This window comes from Piliocolobus tephrosceles, chromosome 7 (assembly GCF_002776525.5).
Source record: "Piliocolobus tephrosceles isolate RC106 chromosome 7, ASM277652v3, whole genome shotgun sequence".
Lineage (NCBI taxonomy): Eukaryota > Metazoa > Chordata > Mammalia > Primates > Cercopithecidae > Piliocolobus > Piliocolobus tephrosceles.
This window is the reverse complement of record NC_045440.1, coordinates 56,757,231-56,772,692: the sequence shown is the minus strand read 5'-3', so window position 1 is coordinate 56,772,692 and position 15,462 is coordinate 56,757,231. Positions and strand designations below refer to the sequence as shown.

At 42.0% G+C, this 15,462-nt stretch overlaps 1 protein-coding gene across 7 annotated transcripts in view; it reads right to left on the bottom strand.

Moving 5' to 3' along the window:
- LYN (LYN proto-oncogene, Src family tyrosine kinase) overlaps positions 1 to 15,462 on the bottom strand; it is a 139,126-nt gene that overhangs the window by 85,651 nt on the left and 38,013 nt on the right. For 2 of the 7 annotated variants that reach the window (XM_023190167.2, XM_023190170.2), the window contains exon 1: positions 11,866 to 11,991. The exons of 3 other annotated variants lie outside the window; for them this stretch is intronic. The gene's annotated coding sequence lies outside the window, so the exon portion shown is untranslated. 2 more of the 7 variants (XM_023190166.3, XM_023190168.2) reach the window with 2 other exon arrangements.

The window sequence follows — 15,462 nt, the reverse complement described above, 5'->3', positions numbered from 1 at the left end:
GGAAAAGGTACAAATGAATAGAAAAAAAGTCTGAAAAGAAATATGCTGAACTACCACAATGCTCATCTACAGCTATTTTTAGTTTTGCCCTTGCAAATTTTTAACTTTCCCATCACATATACTTTATTTAAAAGGTATATTTTATGTACACACATATAATTTTATATATGTATAAAATCAGAGTTTGGAGGCCCTTAGGTTTTGCGCTCAGTTCCCCTTAGGCTAAAATTTTAAAAATGTTTTCCATTGTGTACAAATTATGTATATATACAAGTATACAATGTATTTTATTATAATACATAACATATAGACAAGTTACATATGTATATATAGTATAATAGGTAAACAATATACATATTTATGTACAACATACAGGTTATGTATAGGATACATTACATGTAATATATGCTATGTACAAGTTGTATATATTTAAAAATAATATATTTTACTATATATAAAGTAATATATACAAGTTATGTATAAAACATATATACACACATATATGTGTATATAACATAGAAAAATAAAAAAGTTTTTAAAATTTTGAAGCAAAATAAGATAATCTGAACCCATGGCCTAAGGTCCCTCAAACTCTAATCGTCTGTGGGAGTAAAGAACTTAAGAGGGGCCACGCATGGGAGCTCACACCTCTAATCCCAGCGCACTGGAGGCCAAGCTGGGAGGATTACTGGAGCCTAAGAGCTTGGGGCTACAGTGTGAGGTAAAAGAAACAGGCCCTGTCAAGGTCCTGGGATGAGCTGAGGGCCACAGCAGGAGCTGGTATGACCGGAATGAAGCCAGTTGGGGGAGGAGGAAGAGGCAAGACCAGATCTTGGTCCCCCATCAACATGCTGCAAGAAGCCTCCACCACGTGCCGCATCCCCATTTGCATAACTCTTAGTTGAGCAATTTCACAACAGGGCATTGCTGAAACAAGTGGGGTTTTTTGGTTTTGTTTCTCTTAACAATAAAAGGGAACACTATGAAAACAAGATGAGCTCATGGAAACTTATGTAAGGTAGGGAAATAGATCATTTAAAGGACCAGAAGAGGACATTCAAAGCAGAGTCTGAATTATGTATATCCAGCCAACCAAGGAGAGTTATTAAACATCAACTTTGTTTCCAGATTCAGATTTCTATGATCAACAATCCAGTCACCCATATTCAGAAATATGCATCATAGTGTATTTATGTCCCACTTTAAGAGTTGTCAGCTTATCTAAATGCATGTAACAAAATAGAAATTATTATGAAAGTACAAAAAGTGAAACTCAGCTCGAGACACCTAAAAGAAGTGGCATGTTGTATCACACCATAAGCTTCTGCTGCTTATTAGCTATAGATGGCAAATCATCAGGAGTCTAGGTTAGCTAGAGCAGCAGTCCCCAACCTTTTTAGCACCAGTGACCGGTTTCATGGAAGGCAATATTCCACAGAGGGGCGTTGGGTGGGGGCCAGTGGTTTTGGGATGAAACTGTTTCACAAGGAGCACACAACCTAGATCCCTCACAGGCGCAGTTCACAATGGTGTTTGCGCCCCTATGACAATCTACTATGGCGCTGATCTGACAGGAGGCAGAGCTCAGGCAGTAATGCTTGCTTAACTACTGTTCACCTCCTGCTGTGTGGCCCGGTTCCTAACAGGCCATAGACCAGTACCAGTCCATGGCCCAGGGGATGGGGATGCCTGATCTACAGGACAAGGCAAAGAGGAAAACATATCCATGGATATAAATAAATCTGCTTCTCTACAACAGGGTTTCTCAACCTCAGCACTACTGACATTTCAAGTCAGAAAAGTATTTGTTCTAGGGGTGTATTCTAGGATACTTAGCAGCATCCTTGGCCTTTACCCACTGGATGCCAATAGCACCTCTCCAGGTCTCCCAGCTACCAGTTGTGGTAACCAAAAATGTCTCCAAACATTGCCAAATGTCCCTTATGAAAGCTTCATGCCAGGAAATCTGATGTTTTAATCGCTGGTAATAACTCAATTATTAATATTTTCTGTTACAGTAATTGGAGCAAAATAATATGCTTTCTTACTCATTCATGAATGATAAGTTTAATATCCTGTTATAAAATATAAAGAACATAACCAGAAATCATGTCTAAAGAGATGTCTGCCACTATGCCTGTACACACACAGACAGACACAAAGACACGTACACAGATCTGGTATCTGTTGGAATAAACCCAGAGACTTTCTTTGAAAAAAGCATCATTCCGACTGTATTCTGAGACACAAATTAATCTCATGCAATAAAGATGGAAGAAACAGTAAGAATGATCTATTCTGTGGATCCTGGCTTCTCATGAGGAAACTAAGAGTCAAAGTTAAACCAAGATTAGCTACTAATAGCTCACTGAAAGAACAAAAAGACTCAGTACATATGAATAGAATAAACAGCCCAGAAATAGAATCACACAAATACAGTCAACTGATCTTTCAAAAACAGCAAAGACAATTCAACACTGAAAGGATATTTTTTTCAATAAGTGGTACTGGAACAACTGTATATCCACATGTAAGTAAATAAATATGTAAATAAATAATCTAGATCCAGATCTTACATCTTTTACGAAAGTCAACTCAAAATGAATCACAGACCTAAAGGAAAAATACAAAACTATAAAACTCTTAGGAGATAACATAGGAGAAAAGCTAGATGACCTTGGGTTTGGTGATGACATTTTACATACAACATCAAAATGATCCATGATCATGAAAGAAAAAATGACCCATGAAAGAAAAAATTATAAATTGAACTTCATTAAAATCTAAAACTTCTGCTCTGTGAAAGACACTTTCTCAAGAAAATAAAAAGACAAGTCACAGATTAAAAGAAAATCTTTGCAAAATACACATCTAATAAAGGAATGGTATCTGAAACAGACAAAGAACTCTTAAAATCAATAATAAGAAAACAACCTGATTTTTAAAATGGACAACAGATCTGAATAGAAACCTCACCAAAGAAGATCTACAGATGGCAAATAAGTACATGAAAAGATGCTCCATATCTTATGTCACCTGGGAATTGCAAATTAAAGCAACAATGGGCCCGGCATGGTGGCTCACACCTGTAATCCCAGCACTTTGGGAGGCCAAGGTGGGTGGATCACCTGAGGTCAAGAATTGGAGACCAGCCTGGCCAACATGGTGAAACCCTGTCTCTTCTAAAAATACAAAAATTAGCTGGGTGTGGTGGCACGTGCCTGTAGTCCCAGTAACTCCTGAGGCTGAGGCATGAGAATCGCTTGAACTCAGGAGGCGGAGGTTGCAGTGAGCTGAGATTGCACCACTGCTCTCCAGCCTGGTCAACAGAGGGAGATTCTGTCTCAAACAAAATAAAACAAAACGAAACAAACAAACAAAGCAACAATGAGATATACTTTACCACTATATACCTATTAAACAGCAAAAATCTAAAACACTGACTACATACACCAAATGCTGGCAAAGATGTAGAGCAACAGATACTCCAATTCATTGCTGGGGAATGTAAAATGACCCAACCATTCTGGAAGACAGTCTTGCAGTTTCTTATAAAACTAAACAATACTCTTACCATATGATCCAACAACTGTGCCCCTCGGTTTTCACTCAAGTGAGTTGAAAACGTATGTACACACAAAAACCCGAACACAGATGTTTATAGCAGCTTTATTCCTTCCCTCCCGCCCCCCTCGCCTTGGGACAGAGTCTCACTCTGTCACCCAGGCAGGGATACAGTGGTATGATCTTGGCTCACCGTAACCTCTGCCTCCCAGGTTCAAAATATTCTCCTGCCTCAGCCTCCTGGGTAGCTGGGCATTACAGGCACCTGCCACCATACCAGCTAATTTTTGTATTTTTAATAGAGACAGGGTTTCACCATGTTGGCCAGGCTGGTCTCAAACTCCTGACTACAAGTGATCCGCCTGCTTCAGCCTCCCAAAGTGCTGGGATTAGAGATGTGAGCCACCGCACCTGGCCAGCAGCTTTATTCCTAATTGACAAAACTTGGAAGCTACTGAGATGACCTTCATTAGGTGAATGGATAAATAAAATGTTTATCCATTTTATATCCAGACAACAGAACACTATTCAGTACTTAAAAGAAATAAGCTATCAACCATGAAAGGACATAGACGAACCTTAAATGCATATTACTAAGTGAAAGAAGCCAATCTGAAAAGGCTACATACTGTGTGATTCCAACTGTGTGACACTCTGGAAAAGGTAAAACTGTGGAGACACTAAAAAGATCAGTGGTTGCCAGAGGTTTGGGGAACAGGGGAATAAACATGTGAAGAACAGGGGATTTTTAAGGCAGTGAAACTATTCCATATGACTATAATGGTGAATATATGTCATTATACACTTGTCAGATTCATGAAATGTACTACACCAAGAGTGAATCCTAATGAAAACTAGATTTTAATTAACATATCAACATTGGCTTATCAGTGATAACAAATGTACCACACTAATGTAACATGCTCATAATAGGAGTTAATTATATGTTAATAATAAGCTGGTTGAGGGTAGGAAGTCAGTGATGGCTAGATGGCAATTATCTGTATTTTCTGCCTAATTTATCTAAATCTAAAACTGCAACTCTGGGTGCACTGCCTAGGAGTTAGCCGGGCTCCACGAGGAGCAGTAAAAAATAGACAAATGTAAAACTGCTCTAAAAAATAAAGCCTATTAATTTTTTAAAAAGTATATCATGGCAGTACAGACACCAATCCACATGCTTGGGAATCAGTATTTCAGAAAAGGGATCCTCCATTTTCAAAAAGAGGGCTGTCTGAAAATATTCTACGAGAAGTTGCATGTATCCACATAATGTGCCTCTTCTTAACACTCAGTAGTCTTTACAATTATCAAGGACAGGCTGTTACCTGCTCTGTTTTAATAATTATAATTTAAAATACAATAGAATTTCATTAGATCTTCTTGGCTTAATTCCCAAACTTCTTCAATTTTAGGTTTGGAAAATAACTGATAAGAGCTGGGAGATCTACTAATGTTTAATAATAAAGTCGTTACTCCTAATCTACCCAGAGCCATTTATATAAATGAAATGCACAGTTAAATTCGGCTTATAAAAATGGCAAAGTACATCTGATAATTTGGCTCTGAACTTACACATCTATACATGCATAGTGAGCAGGCCTTTATTAGCATTTAGTAATCCTGCAGAACCATTGCTCTCAATCAATCATTCAATAACTCAATTAAGTAAACACAGGATGGGCAGCAGGTACATAAACTGCATGATGCCATTCAATGGATATCATAGAGCCATTGAGTTGAAGACAAGAAAGTGGTTGGATCTCGGGGTAAACCTACGTGGGAGGGGCTTCAGGAAGATGGGGCAGGAATCTGCTGTTTTATGTTAAAGCTTTGTAGTTACTTGGTTTTTAAATTATGTGCAAGAATCACTTTGAAAGTGAGAAAAATTAATTTCTTAAGGATGGCTAAAAGAATTGCATAATTAAATAAAAAATGCTTATAATTTAATTTTTGTAAAACAAGATAAAAAGTTTTATATACATTATGATTACATAATAAAAATGTTTGGAAGCAATACTAAAATCAAATTAAACTTAATCAAAAATGCTTACATAAACACTTTTATGCTTCTGTGGTGAGCTGGTTTTACTTTTTCTTCATTGCTAAAGTGTCCACAATGAGCTATAATGATTTACTTTTATAAAACTATAGTTATAAAAATTAAAAATCAAACACAGCAGGACACTTATTTATACCAGTCACCAGCGTCCAGGGTGTCCTCAGGAACCTGGCCATAACTGTGGATAGGCAGCACCTCTAGGTGGTGTTTCCGTTCCATTCTGATGCCTTGGCGTTACCACCGGCCTGCTTCCTCATCCATGAAAAGGGTAATGATAACGCCCATCCCCCTACGGCTGTGGTGGAGTTTAAATGGGTTCACAGAAGGCAAAGACATAGAAAGCCCTTCTCCTTTAAGGCCTGACACATCCATGAGCTTGTGGTAAAGTATGAAGGTCAAAAGTCAGGCAATGACTTTTGATAAAAAACCTAGCCAAGGATTTTTAACGCAAAAGAAATATGGTGGAATGAGAATTGGAAAACATTCTTGCGGAGCGCAGTGGCTCGGACCTGTAATCCCAGCACTTTCGGAGGTGAGGAGGGAGGATTGCTTGAGCCCAAGAGTACAAGACCAGCCTGGGCAACATAATAAGACTCGTCTCTACAAAAGAAAATTTAAAAATTAGCCAGGCATGGTGGTGTATGCCTGTGGTCCCAGCTACTCGAGAGGCTGAGGTGGGAGGATTGCTTGAGCCCAGGAGTTTGAGGCTGCCGTGAGCGGTGATTGCACCTCTGCACTCCAGCCTGGGCAACCAAAATAAGAAGCTGTCTCAAAACCAACAAAAAAAGGAGGCCAGGCGCGGTGGCTCACGCCTGTAATCCCAACACTTTGGGAGGCTGAAGCAAGCAGATCACCCCAGCCTGGCCAACATGGTGAAATCCCATCTCTACTAAAAATGCAAAAATTAGCCAGGCATGGTGGTGGGTGCCTATAATCCCAGCTACTCCGGAGGCTGAGGCAGGAAAATCGCTTGAACCCGGGAGGCGCAGGTTGCCGTGAGCCAAGATCGCACCACTGCACTGCAGCCTGGGCGACAGAGAGACTTGTCTCAAAACAAAAAAAAAACAAACAAAAAAGGAAACCATTCTTTGGAACTAAGTTCCTCTGGCTTCAAGGAATTAAACTTGAAGCCAAAGCAGTGACTTATCAAGTGACGTATCTGCAGTATATGACACTAGAAGTAAACTGGAGAGTCACTGTAAACTCACTCTAGGAGTTTAAAGGTGAAAAAGAGGAAACGGAAAGTCATGGCTGGATCCAGTTATTTTCTTAAAAATGAGGATGCGGCTGGGCACAGTGGCTCACACCTGTAATCCCAGCACTTTCGAAGGCCAAGGCAAGTGGATTACCTGAGGTCAGGAGTTCAAGACCAGCCTGGCCAAAATGGTGAGACCCTGTTTCTACTAAAAATACAAAAAGTAGCCGGGCATGGTGTGCGGACGTCTGCAATCCCAGCTACTGGGGAGGCTGAGGCAGGAGAATGCTTGAACCCAGGAGGTGGAGGTTGCAGTGAGTCAATATCACGCCATTGCACTCCAGCCTGGATGATACAGTGAGACTCCATCTCAAAAAAAGAAAGAAAAAAAAAATGAGGATGCCAAGAAGCACCATAAAATTGAGGAGAAAGAAAACAGATGGTATAGAACAGGCCTGTACCATAATTCCCAAACTGTGTTTTGAGACCCTCCAGGGTGCCATGGTGAAGTCACAGGGGTGCCCTGGGATATTTCAAATTTTCAAGGGAAACACAATGACATCTCTCACACATCGTGAGAGCTACTCACTCAAGGTAGTACTGTTTCAACATTAGATCATGCTACCTTCCTTTCAACAGCATCATATATTTGTAAAACTGGGTTTTCTATGGTTGCTATAATTAAAAAAATAGAAAATAAAAAAAAAAAACAAGTACCACCTGAAAATCAAAATGGGGCAGAAAGTGAGAAAGTGGGTGTCCAATATGATTCTAAGGTTGGAGAAGTTGTGCGGCAGGGTGTACACATCCCATTTGAGAATAACTGCGGTCATTTAAGAATAATATAAAAACATTTTTTCTTTCAATGTATATATATATATGTATATATATATATACATTGAAATATATATATATGTATATTCAAATGGCACTAAGTCATTATAACAAACATTTATTAAGTTGTTTGACCTTGGCTGGGCACAGTGGCTCATGCCTGTTATACTAACAATTGGGAGGCTGAGGCGGGCAGATCACTTGAGGTCAGGAGTTCGAGACCAGCTGGCCAACATGGTGAAACTTCGTCACTACTAAAAATACAAAAATCAGCTGGGTGTGGCAGCAGGCACCTGTAATCCCAGCTACTCAAGAGGCCGAGGCAGGAGAATTGCTCGAACCCGGGAGGCGGAGGTTGCCGTGAGCTGAGATTGTGCCACTGACTCCAGTCTGGGGGGACAGAGCAAGACCCTGTCTCGAAAAAAAAAAAAGTTGTTTGACCTAAATACTCACTAACTGAAACTCTCCTGCATTTCTTCTGCTCTCAAGTTGCCTTGAAAAAATCACAGACACTCAGAGTACTGTGAGGCAAGCATATTGGGGAATCTGTGAGCAAGTAAGAAGTGGGAAACAGTGGAAGGCAGGTTAGGACAGAGCAGGCGTAGCTTGAAAGAGAGGTGGAAACTGGCAGATGTGTTGGGAAGGGGAAGCAGGTCTCCTGGCACCGGGACCCACTGGCTTTACCTCTCACCTTGCCCACACTGCCGTTAGGAGAAACTACTGATTCTCGGAAAGGATCAGTACCTTAGAAGCCACCCCCAATTTGCTTCAAAAAATTTTTAAATTACTTAAATAGTATGACAGACAATTCTATTGAATTCCCATCTTCCTTATCAAAAATTGCTTTTTCTCACCATCCCAGTCACCCAAGGCTCAAACCCTCAGTCATCTTGTCGCTTTCATGTCACATTTTACTCATTAGGTCCACCCTCCCTCAAGCCCTGTCAGTTTTGCGATATAATTGCACTTGGATTCTAGGCTCAGGAAAAGCATGGAGCAGATCGTGAATTTTGATTTCTTTTCCCTATATTGGTCTCCTTTCTCTACTAAACGCTACCTAATATTAACTGCTACAACAGCCCTGCTACATCTAACCATCCCAGGTTGCTGAGGTTGCCTCTCAGCTGGCACCCTCCCGTTTTGCTACACTCATCTTTATGAATTCCATTTTCATCACGTTACTTTATATTCAAAAAATTTTTTTTTTTTTTTTGGATGGAATTTCGCTTTTTTTGGTCAGGCTGGAGTGCAGTGGCATAATCTCAGCTCACTGCAGCCTCTGCCTGCCAGGTTCCAGTGATTCACCTGCCACAGCTCCCCCAGTAGCTGGGATTACAGGTGTGTGCCACCACTCCCAGCTAATTTTGTATTTTTAGTTGAAACCGGGTTTCACCATGTTAACCAGGCTGGTCTTGAACTCTTGAGAGTTTACCCGCCTCAGCCTCCCAAAGTGCTGGGATTACAAGTGTGAGCCACAACACCCAGCCTATATTCAAAATTCTTCAGAGACTGTCTTCTACCTATTATTTACCCGATTAGATAAGTTAATACACTGGCACACATAGAACCAGGCTTTAAAATTGTGATGTCAGTCAGGTGTGGTGGCTCATGCCTATAATCCCAGCACTTGGGGAGGCTGAGGCAGGAGAATCGCTTGAGCCCAGGAGTTCGAGGCTAGCTTGTGTAACACAGTGAGACCCCCTCTCTATAAAAAATCTAAACACATTAGCTGGGCATGGTGGCACATGCCTGTAGTCATAGCTACTCAGGAGGCTGAAGTGAGAGGATCACTTGTGCCTGGGAGTTTGAGGCTGCAGTGAGCTCTGTTTATGCCACTGCACTCCAGACTGAGTGACAGAGTAAGACTCTGCCTAAATTAAAAATAAAAATAAAGAAAACTGTGATCTCCCGTATCCATTCATTCTCTGCCCACTCCTGTCCTTATGCTTCCCTACAGCACCCACAGAAGAATGTACCTATTTTATCATCTGTCCTTCTCTCCTCTGTTACTGTAAGCTCCATGAGAGCAGGGATTCCTGTCAGTTTTGCACAACCTTGTATTATCAGTGCAAGAAACATTGTTCTGTACTTGTAAATGCTCTGTAAATATCTGTGGAATAAAGAGTATCCAGTGGAGTAAATGCTCAATAAATTTTAAACATTATTATTACTAATATACCATCATTTGTAATACTGCTATCAACACCCCTGCCAACAGAACAAAATCTGAAATATTCAACTGCCCCTCCCCCTGCCTCTCCCAGGCCGGCCTCAACCTGCCTCACCATCACCTGTGTTACTCCAAATGTAAGACTCCTAATTGGCATGATGGCATCACCTGCCTTCTCATCTTGGCTCATGCACTCCTACCCATTTACGCAAATCTCACCTGTCTTCCAAATGTAACTCAAAACCCATCTTGCCTGGTCTACAGTAGCCCACATCCTTCTCTCCTCGGATTTCTTCTCTCCACAATCAATTTGGAATTTCGTCCCAAGCCCCAGGACAACTCTTGTATAGTACAACTTTATGTCTGTTATGTAACTCTAGAGCTGTCTATCCGTTAATGTGTGTATAGCTGTCTCCTTGATAGACTGTAAACCCCTTGAGAACAGACATCATCTATCCCGCTTCTTTGTAGACAACTTGCTTCAATAAAACATACACAGTGGGCTACCTGGTTACCAAGCCAGCAACAAAGCGCCATGTATTGAATTAAAGTGAACTTAGAAATTCCATGGGCTTATTCCATAGTTTGTGGTCGGCAGCAATTCCATAAGTGGAATATATTTTAATTATTAGCTACAATGTATTTGGTTTATAATAGATGATTAATAAATGTTAACTCCCAAAATTGTTTTTGTTTCAGACATATCTAGACCACGAAAACAAACAAAATGTCCCCCATTATCTGAGAATCTGTAATCATTCAATGAATGTAGGCTGAAAATCTTTTACTTAAAAATCTTCCTGGCTGGGCGTGGTGGTTCATACCTATAATCCCAGCACTTTGGGAGGCCGAGGCAGGCAGATCACCTGAGATCAGGAGCTCAAGACCAGCCTAGCCAACATGGCGAAACACTGCCTCTACTAAAAATACAAAAATTAGCCAGGCGTGGTGGCATGTGCCTGTAATCCCAGCGGAGGCAGGAGAATCGCTGGAACCCAGTGCAGGGGTGGAGAAGGGTGCGGGGGAGGAGCAGAGTTTGCAGTGAGCGGAGATTTGTGCCACTGCACTCCAGTCTGGGCAACAGAGTAAGACTCTGTCTCAAAAAAAAAAAAAAAAAAAAAAAATTCCTGCAGTAAAGTAGCAAAGGGCTTTGGAATGAGGGAAAATTGGGTCTATCCTTGTTCTTCATTTATTAATAGACATACAAACATCAGCAAGTTACTTCATTAAACTTCATTTTCCTCATCTGTAAAGTGTAGATAATAGTCCTCCATCAGGGGTCACCACAAGGATTAAATGAAATAGCATATGTTAAACGCTCTCCTAGAGGAGGTAAACAATGTGTTCCTTCCCATTATCCCTCCCTGTCCTCCAAAACAAGGAAAGCCAGGTTATAGTGACATGATCACACTTAAGAAAGGCTCCTGTGACATTCTGCATGAACAAAATTGTTAAACAAAAAACGCTAAAGAGGCTTTATGAATGGGAATCCTGCTAAAAAAGAAAGCAGTGTAATTTTCACAGCACTCCAGATAATGTCTGATGCGTCCCCAACTCCCCCAGCTCCACCTCAATTCTAGCCCCCTCTTCACTTTACTGGAATTCTGGTGGTCCAGGTTTCAGATTCTTCCCCGCCTGACACTGGCCTTCCCACAATTAATCTGCTGAATTATTTTACTATATTTACAGCCCATGCTCACATATTTGGCAGAAAAATTAGTTCTGTGTTTGCAGATATGTCTTTTTCAATTGGCATTGACTTTTTTCTCTGATTTTGTCACTGAGTAAAAAATGAGGAATTCTGTTTTTCAGCCTCAAGGCATGTTAAGTTGGAGGACAGACAAAGAAGCAAAGAGGTGGACCACGTGACAAAGCCCCCCCCCCCCCCCGCCCCCGGCCCCCACCGCACACTCCCCCCACCCAACCTTTCACTTTCCCAGGTACAAAGAATTATAAAGACGCTGCCTACAAGCAGTGTCTTTGCCTGGAGAGCCATTTCCCGAGCCTCACCCCTCAGCCAATGCACGTTCAACCGCTCACCCAGACGTGTGCATTCTCCCTCCCCAGGGCCCGTTGTGGCTTCTTGGATGTCCCAGCCAGCCTCCCGCTGAGAAGGGAAGGGACTTGGCCTGGTGAGAGGAAGATTAGGGTTTTCAAGCAGCCCCAGGAGGAGGAAGTTACTTGTTCCCACGGGCATGGGTTTTTCTTTTTGTGGGTGTGTTTTTTCTTTCTGAGACCAGGAAGCTAAATTTGCCTAATGGTTAAGACCAAAAGGAGTATAGATTCTTTCTTCAAACCCCAGCCAGTGGCCCATCCCATCCCTCCATGGTAAAATCAGTCAATTTCTAAATCACCCTGACAGAGGGAGGGTTTCCAGACGCGGCAGTGAAGCCTATTCTATTCCATTATTTCTGTGAAAAGCACTATAGGGACAGAGCATTCATATTTATGTTCCTCATTCTTCTCACTCAAACTCTACACTAACTTAAAGTACAAACACTAAATTATATCTCAATTTCCTAAAAAGGCAAAAATCAAAACTTCATTTCCCTCTCCACTCTTTCTCTTCTTTTCAATAAACTACTGTTAGGTTTAGATTCTCACACATGTTCATTTTTCCTATTTCCTTTAATTAGCCCCGAAAGCCCAGCAAGTTCTGCTTTTCTTGAAATAATTGAGATCCTCTTTCTCCCCTATTATTTCTGCTTAAAATGTGTTATCTCCTGGTGACACCGCCCAACATTCAATAGTCCTGCCTTTTGGGAATGTCTAACTACTATCTTTTTTTTTTTTTTTTTTTTTTTTGTAGACACAGGGTCTCTCATGGTCTTGAACAACTGAGCTCATGCAATTCTCCGCCTCGGACTCCCAAAGTACTGAGATTACAGGTACGAGCCACTGCACCCAGCCCGTTCTTGCTGCTGAAGTCCACCTCCCCTGGGTACCACACCTCCATGAAGGTGGAGAAATCTCACCACCACTTTTGCACAGCCCGTCATGGGCACCCATCAGGAGCTGGTCAGAATCCTCGTGTAGTTGGCTGACCTGGTGGTGGGATTTGCCAAAGAACTGAGGGCATACACTGAGCCTGAATCCCTCCACCTCAGTGACTAATACGGACAATGAGGACACTGCTCCCTACCCCACAAGGCCATAGTAAGGTTCAACCGAGCACCTGGCACCACTCAATCTGGGAGGTCTCTGGTCAGCATCACTTATGTGTGGTGATAGACAAATGCATTATTATTCCTTAACAATTGTTTCTAGATCTGTCTTCTTGATTCACTTAAACATGTATTTTGCTGCACATTTTGATTTGTCCTGTCGATGCAGAAGGCAATGATTCTTAATCCTGGTTGCACATTAGAACTTGTAAGAAAAATGCACATGTCCCGGCTCCATAGCCCAGACCAGTTTAATCAGAGTCTCTGGGAGTTAGGCCTGGGCGTCAGTGTTTTTACATCTCCACAGGGGAACAAACACATAGGCTTCTGCATGGTGATAAGTGCAATTAAGGAAATAAAAGCAGATTAACAGGAGAGGGAGGAAGGGGGTGGTCTATCTGAGAGGCCTGTGGGAGGCTGCTTGCTCCCACTGAGGCCTCGTGGAAGGAAACAGCCACACAAAGTGTCCTGTGTGAGCCAGAGACAGACAGCAGAGAGTGGAGAGCTGTCTGAGTCGAGCAGCATCAGCGGTGGGAGATCTGCAAGCTGCTGCTGCCGCTACCACAGCCCAGACCACCCTGGTTCCTTCTCAGTGCGGCCTTGCTTAGTCAGCTCTTCATTCAATTTTGTGCAGTTTGGTGCAATATCTCAGCTTCCTTCCAATAAAACCCCCGTTTCTGCTTAAGCTAGGAAGAGGAGGTTTCCACAGAAACCCAAAGAACTTCTATGAATACAACACGTCATTACATTTAAATTAATCTTTTACACAGTCATGTTTGACAAACACAGAACTTCACATCAGGAGATTTGGGAATATCTATTCCAGCCTCTGCCACTGAATATCTCAAGCATATTCCTTAACTTTTTCTGGGTCAAACAAAATATCTATCCCTTTTAACTCTAATTCTATTAATCTCTGATTCTGGTATCCTTCTTGAACATATTATAAAATAGACACTGGAAGAGTAAGTGACTAAAAGGCAAGGCCCTGGCTCGATGTGAATGGAGGACACCCAGTAGGAGCTTATTTAGGGAACTTTTTTCTTCTTTCTAGCCCCTGTCACAGTTCATTAGCACTATCCTCCCCTTCCCCACTCTCTCCACTCCACAAGTTGGACAAAATGCTATTAGTGTATCCAGAATATAAACACTTTTAAACAGCAGTTTTTGGTGGTTCATGCCTACAATCCCAGCACTGTGAGAGACTGAGGCAGGAGGATCAGGTTAGCCCAAAACTTCAAAATCAGCCTAGGCAACATAGCAAGACCTTGTCTCTACAAAAAATAAAAATTAGCTGGGTGTGGTGGTGTATGCCTATAGTCCCAGCTACTTGGGAGGCTGAGGCAGGACAATCACTCTAGGAGTTCAAGGCTGCAGTGAGCTACAATCACACCACTGTACTCCAGCCTGGGTGACAGCACAAGATCCCATCTTTCGCTCTCTCTCTCTCTTTTCTTTTTTTTTGAGACAGAGTCTCACTCTATCACCCCAGGATGGAGTGCAGTAGTGTGATCTCGGCTCCCTGCAGCCTCTGTCTCCCGGGATCAGGTGAATCTTGTGCCTCAGCCTCCTGAGTAGTTGAGATTACTGGCATGTACCATGGCGCCTGGTTAATTTTTGCATTTTTAGTAGATATGGGATTTCACCATGTTGGCCAGGGTGGTCTTGAACTCCTGGCCTCAAATAATCCACCTGCCTCAGTCTCCCAAAGTGCTGGGATTACAGGTGTGAGCCATTGTGCCCAGCCCCATCTGTTTTTTAAAAAGAGAAAAAATATAGCAGTCTCAAAATAATAACTCTCCCTGACCTCACTCATCACCCAAAATTAACAAAAATCTGATGATTTATTTTTCTGTCTGACACACACAGCCTAAGGTGCTATTGCAGTATTAGGCATGGGGTAAAGAGCAATGCTGCCATTCCCACACACGTTTCCAGGATGGAGCCAGAGAGAGGTCAGCCTGGGCTCCACTCCCAGGGGAGGAGGGAGAGGCATTGTGGAATTCAGGACATGGTGAGGGATTTATATCTTCCTTTGCATCTGGCACTCGGGAATCGTCATCAGACACAGGCTGGCTATCTAAAACAGTTGTCGCAGTGTAGCCCACATCGCTGTCCTCGGTGTAAGTACACGTTTTCACTGCTTTTGTGAACCACATTCATATGCACCCTTCCAGAGCAGTATTATGTATGGAAATCTTTCAAAATCACCCAAAGTAACCTGACAGAGTCCAGAAGAAATTGAAGGTTTAGCCTTAGATGCACTATTTTTAAGTTAGAAAACAGAACCATTTAACAGTAGACAATAGGAAACAGCCTCATCAGATGCAGTTTACAGATGTTACAAGCATAACATTGAACACAGTCACTATTTTTCCTCAATATTCACTTTCCCCTCAAAAAACAAAATAAGGCCAGGCGCGGTGGCTCAAGCCTGTAATCGAAGCACTTTGGGAGGCCGAGACGGGTGGAT